Here is a 6,000-nt window from a genome sequence, read left to right on the forward strand (position 1 = left end):
TCATTTAAACTAGACAAAAATATCTTTTCACAAACTTACGATTAAGCGTTTTCTTAACTCTCAATAATAATAAGTCCTTTTATACTATGCACACTTAACATTCAAAGTAATTCAAGTGTTAGACATAGGTAGTCACTTAGTGATAAGGAAAGGTGTCTAATGCGCATTTTCGGTAACAGTAATTACTTCTAATTAAATTATCACCTTTAAACATAGGTAAGTAAGTACAGAGATAACATTGTTTTTATTTTATCAAAAATAGGCTAGTAAAGGTGTCGTGACAACAGCGTTCAAAAATTAAATGGAAGCAGTATTGATATTAACTAATTCTACTGAAAGAATTTTTTAATATAATATAACTTACGTACAAAACAAAATCATATTTGGTTGCTAAGAAATCCCGCGCCGTGCTGGGAGCAGCGTGTGGTAATTCAATGAAGATAATCTTGCGATAGGCAATCTCTATACCTATCTATAATATTGTGGCCTCAAGAGAATATCAGATAATCGTGTAGGTGGATGAGAATGTAGGCTTATAAAATATTCACAGGTGTGGAAATTGTAGTAACGTCAATCATGATATTAGTATTTTGATCATAATCTTACTTAGATATCCGGGCAGGGCACATAGTACGCAGTGACGGCCGATGGGGCAGCAAGGTTCTGGAGTGGAAGCCACGTACCGGAAAGCACAGCGTAGGACGTCCACCCGCAAGGTGGACCGACAACCTCATAAAGGTAGCAGGAAGGCGCTTGATGCAGGCTGCCACCAACCGGCCATTGTGGAAATCATTGGGGGAGGCCTATGTTCAGCAGTGGACGTCCTATGGCTGAAATGATGATGATCTTGTCCGTACCAGATCCTAAAACTATACTGTATCAAAGCCCGAGTAGTAAAGTCAATCATGTTTTTCGGATATTGATCATTTAACATTACCTACATATCCGTACATTTTTAGGATCTTATCCGTACCAGATGAGATCCTAAAAGTGTATTATCAAAGTCCGTACTTTAATACGGTTTTCAATCATTTATTCTTTAGACAACCTCACACAAAAACACTAGGAGAACTAGGAGAAACACAAACTATACAATGCTTAACATAACTAAAGAAAACCATGTAAGTAAATTGAAAAGCGTACTAGTTGTAACTGTCAACAAAAGAATCTCATAACATTCTCCCAATCAATATTAATTTATTTACAACAGTATCGAATCATAACGTGTATTAATGATGTTCCGCCCGTAGCCATAATCTGGAGCCGCCGTGTCTCACAAAGGGGCAGATGTATGATAAATGCGGAGTTTCCGCGGATCTGGTACGCTACAGCGGATGTCACGGGTGATAGGCTGAACTAGACTTTCTAATGTAAGTATACTAGTGTAAGTATACTTAAAAGTAGCGAAAAGGTTACTGCACTCTCTCGAAATTAATATTATTGTCTGAGCATGCAAACTCTTGCCATCTTTTAAAAAACCATTGCCTCCGGAATTTGCAGCCGGAGATTAAGAAAAAATGGAAGTATATTTGGACTGCATTGGTTGAATATTCCTTGAAAGTCAAGTTGTAGAACCTGGGTATACAGGAGTTAGGAGAGAACGAGAAACTGGAATCGACATGTAATATTTTAGGCTACACTGTTTAGCTAAAATCTGACATAAAGGTAATATGATTTTTATATTGTTATTTTTGTTAAAGTTTGGACTTTCTTCATCCAAGTAAGATTTTTGGAGTGTGGTGGGGATTAGAAAACGAGAAAAGTATTATGAGCACAATAAAATTGCATTAGAGAATAATTATGTTGTTTATTAACATCTATTTTGCCCATGGACAGTAGAAAGCTTCCTATGAGCAATAGCGTTACACTATCCAAAAACATAACCCTCCTTCTGGCGCAGTCGGGTAAAAAGCAACCTACCCCGGCTATAATGAATTTTGTCAGTTTTCGCGTATCACCCGTAACACGGACGTAGATGCGGATGTGGAGTGAGCTAATGAAATTATCCACGTCTTACCTAATGGAGCCTGTCGCGTAGAGGATTAAATTTTGTAAGTCCACAGGGGTTCGAAATTAATTTGAATGCAAACCTATAGTTGCGATGTTGCTTTGTTACTTTTACGATTGTCTGATGTTGATTTTGCTTTTTTTAAGTTACGTCATTATTATTTTTGACAGATTTTGGAGGTTGTAGAGAGATGATGACCAGTTAAAACGGTTTAAATCCAAAGTTGCATTATACGCAACATGAGAAAACGTTTTCATGGAAAGGAAATACAATATTGTACAACAATATTTTGCTGAGATTGTATTATGATTTTTTGATGAAGAAAAAATGGCTCATGTCAATAATATTAAGTAGAACAGGTGCTAGTAACCGGAAAAACTAAAAAAAAAAGCCAAGAGAGACTTCCTTACACACTTATTCACCGCAAATTTTTAGTCCCAAGCTTTTTTAACTTGTACTTCATTTATATTAGTGAGTAAACTCGACAAAAAAATATCACATTTTATCTAATGTTTATGTAAATGACCACGTGGGCAGCATCGGTGTCGTCAGACAACCGTTATGCGACGTAAAGTGTTAGCATTACGTAGGTGTTCACTCGATATACATCGAAATATTGCTACCAGTTTACATAAACCTGCCTCACCTCTCCCGCTGGCTCTAAATCGGAACTTAAAAGGGGGAATGTGGTATGCACAAGGGTCTCTTTAGAATGGTGAAGACAGTTCGGCTTGAGGTGAGCGGGTCTATTGTCATCCTCCATTGATTAATGTTGTAGTTTATCTACCGATATGACAACAATGGCGTCTTTACCCGAATGCCTTAATGCGTTATGCCCATGGGTTTTATTTACCCTTCCTTCAATTTTATTCACATGGTGCTCTTTATTTACCCCCGGATGAATGACAATAGATGTAATTAACTTTCTCATTTTTCATTTACAGGTGCTGTGTGGGGTTCTCTGACAATGATGGTGGAGCATCATCGTGAATTTCAATGATAAAAATATCAAATGGTGTTTTAATCTTTTCTTACAACAATGCTAGATGAATCGCGATATTGAAAACATGCCCGACCAATCACATCACCCATCTCATTTACCGTTCTGCAGAATAAAACCTCCAAATTTTCTAGAATCTGTAACTGGAATAGGCCACAGGTAGCGATGATATTTGGGATATATTTATTAGACTTTTATTTAAAAATGACAGAAAGAAGAAAACTCTATAGAGGAAGACTCTAAAAATTATTGAAAGGAGCTCTTATTAGTGGTTGTGATCTTTTTAGTAATAGTTTTAATAGTATTTACCTTCAAATGAGTCTTCAGATATGTTTTGTGGCCCTTGGCATTGAGTCACAATAAATCTATGACCACCCAACAGCAATCCTCCTGTATCCCCAAACAGTTTTGACAAACGATAGCATCGTCCCATTCTATGCAAATCATCGGGCTCTCGCGTCGCTCCTGTTGATCTACGGAGACGGACGACCGTCAGTGCTACGAGTTCCCAACAACGACAGCAAACGACAATCAACAGTGTTACGAGCTCCTAACAGTGACATTCCTAACGACAATCAATACTATCACTTCATCATCCGGTTGGTTACTACGACAGTTCTGAGGTATCGATTGACGATCGTAATTGGAACGATAACTAGCTATGATGAAGTTGTGAGGTAGTGATAGTTACACGCATTGGAACATCTCTGTATTAACATTTTTATCTCCCTGAATCTCTTGAGCAACAACGCCAACAACTCATTAAGCTAGGATTAGCGTAACTCTAAATTATTACTGAATAGTTAATAACTTTGATGAATCTGAAATAATCTGTTTTGCCGCCCCTGAAATCTGCCGCCCTAGGCTCCAGTCGGCTGGCAAATCCGCTACTTTGTTGTACTTGGAATTCATTGTAAGCTCCAACTTGCGATGACAGTTCTACTCGTCGACATCGTATGACTCGACGACACCTCCACTCATGGCGGTGAGTTGACACGACACACATGGGGTTGACAGTTGTAGCCTGAAGAGAAACAAAGTTACATTAGCTAATAATATCTTCTCTTCCTGAAGGTGGAAGTTTCATTATTACTCTTCATCAAGTGAGATGCAGGCGAAGAGCTTAAATTTATGATAATTATAATATGGTATATACTGGTAATTATAATAATTGTGGTTTAATAAATCATTATCATGCCTGTGCACAATGTATAAGAATCTATCTACGATTTTGTAATCAAATTAGGGACATAGCCAGGTGATCATGATATGGAATCTATGACAAGCGTTTCATTGTCTATAGGTGCAGATAGTGTCTGATATAGTGAGGCATTTGAGGCATATTCTTTCATGATAAAATAATGATTTGGTATTGCATTTTGATATTAGAGCCTAGGTAATGCTGCGGGTCAAAGGTATGGAAAAGTCTGAATATAACCTGTTTTCCATACCATTTTTAAAAGAGTAGGTATGTATTAGCACAAACGTCGCTGAATCCATAATGTTTTGAGCGATTGTTCAAAATAAGCGACAAAATAAGCTTCTTGCCCTGATTTAAGCTCCACGTGTGCACATTATGATGCTTTACTTAAAGAAGAAAAACTAGAGTCAAATCAGAATAATGCCTGCGAGCTTTTCCTACATGACCTCAACTTGGTAATGAAATAAGTCTACGCAACTTGATTGCCATGAAATCTTTAACTATTAATGAATAATATCATCTAAAACTTTGTGAAGGAGTTTAAATCATATTTTTACCATTAACATCCACATCTGATAACTCAAGTAGTGGTTTGTAACCAGAACGTGCTGAAGGATTTGACACAACCGAAACAGCTGAGGCGAGAGTGGATCCTGAGGACAAACAAAGTTTAAGTAAGTATTTGTAGCATAAATTGAGGAGATCAAAAAGAACAGTGATGAAACTCTTTTTAATTGTATTTTACAATATTAATTTTATTGAAGCAGCAGAGGTAGTACTGCCCGATACAACCCACTAGTAAGTACCTATTTAAAAAAAAAACTATTTTAGAAAACAAAGAGTATAAACGAGTTTTCATCCGGATGGATAAGGTCGAAAAATATTTTTTACACACTAACTCAACCTTCACTGGTTTATTTACATTGGCGGGCAAGTTACATGAAGAGTGCTACGAAGCAACTTAACTTCTGGGAATCATGCCACAAAACTCCTTTCTATTTTGAATATCAACTATTTGTGCACCTCCAACGACTTTCTATGTAGGTACCTACGTGAATGCTCTTTCTACTACATAGGCTTATACATGCCATACACACAAAACCAATACCGTGGTGTGGGTGTCACATCACCCGGCGTGTTTAGTATCAGCCGGCGACGGGAAGCGCCGCGCTATCTCACGTGTATGGCACATACCGAAGCATGCACATTTTTAACAATGTACAGTTGGGTGCGTTATGTTTTGGAAAGTTGGAACTTTGTAATGGCAGACATTTTGTGACAGTCTGTCTCGCGTAATGAGGGTTGCAACTGAAAGTGACAACGATCACAAGAAAGGCATAAATCGACTTTGATTATCATTGTACAAAATTTTTATTTTTATTCACATTTTGATAACAATATTCCTGAAACAAGAAGTTAAGCGAATTCCTTCTTAATTAATATCTGAGACATTTAAATAATAATTGATACATTTATAAAATCAATTAATCAAATAAAATTACCCAAATTAAGCATTATCCATTACGCCAACACCTAATCCCGATACGTGTCCAAAAAACACTTAATTTATTTACTTAATTGAGCCGTTCCAAAGCCTTCCGCTCCATCAAGGAAATGGTGGAACTAATGATTACGAGATAATGCGTAAGAAATGGACGAAGGAGAAATGCTTGCCTACGTCTATTCTGAAAAAGCGAAAAAACCCTCCGTGAAGGAAGACGAGAAAAAAGACCGAATTTCGTCTCAGGAGAGTAAGACTGCAGAACCTGAGTGTACTCCCCTATAACGAAA

This window comes from Ostrinia nubilalis, chromosome 12 (genome assembly GCF_963855985.1).
Source record: "Ostrinia nubilalis chromosome 12, ilOstNubi1.1, whole genome shotgun sequence".
Taxonomy (NCBI): domain Eukaryota; kingdom Metazoa; phylum Arthropoda; class Insecta; order Lepidoptera; family Crambidae; genus Ostrinia; species Ostrinia nubilalis.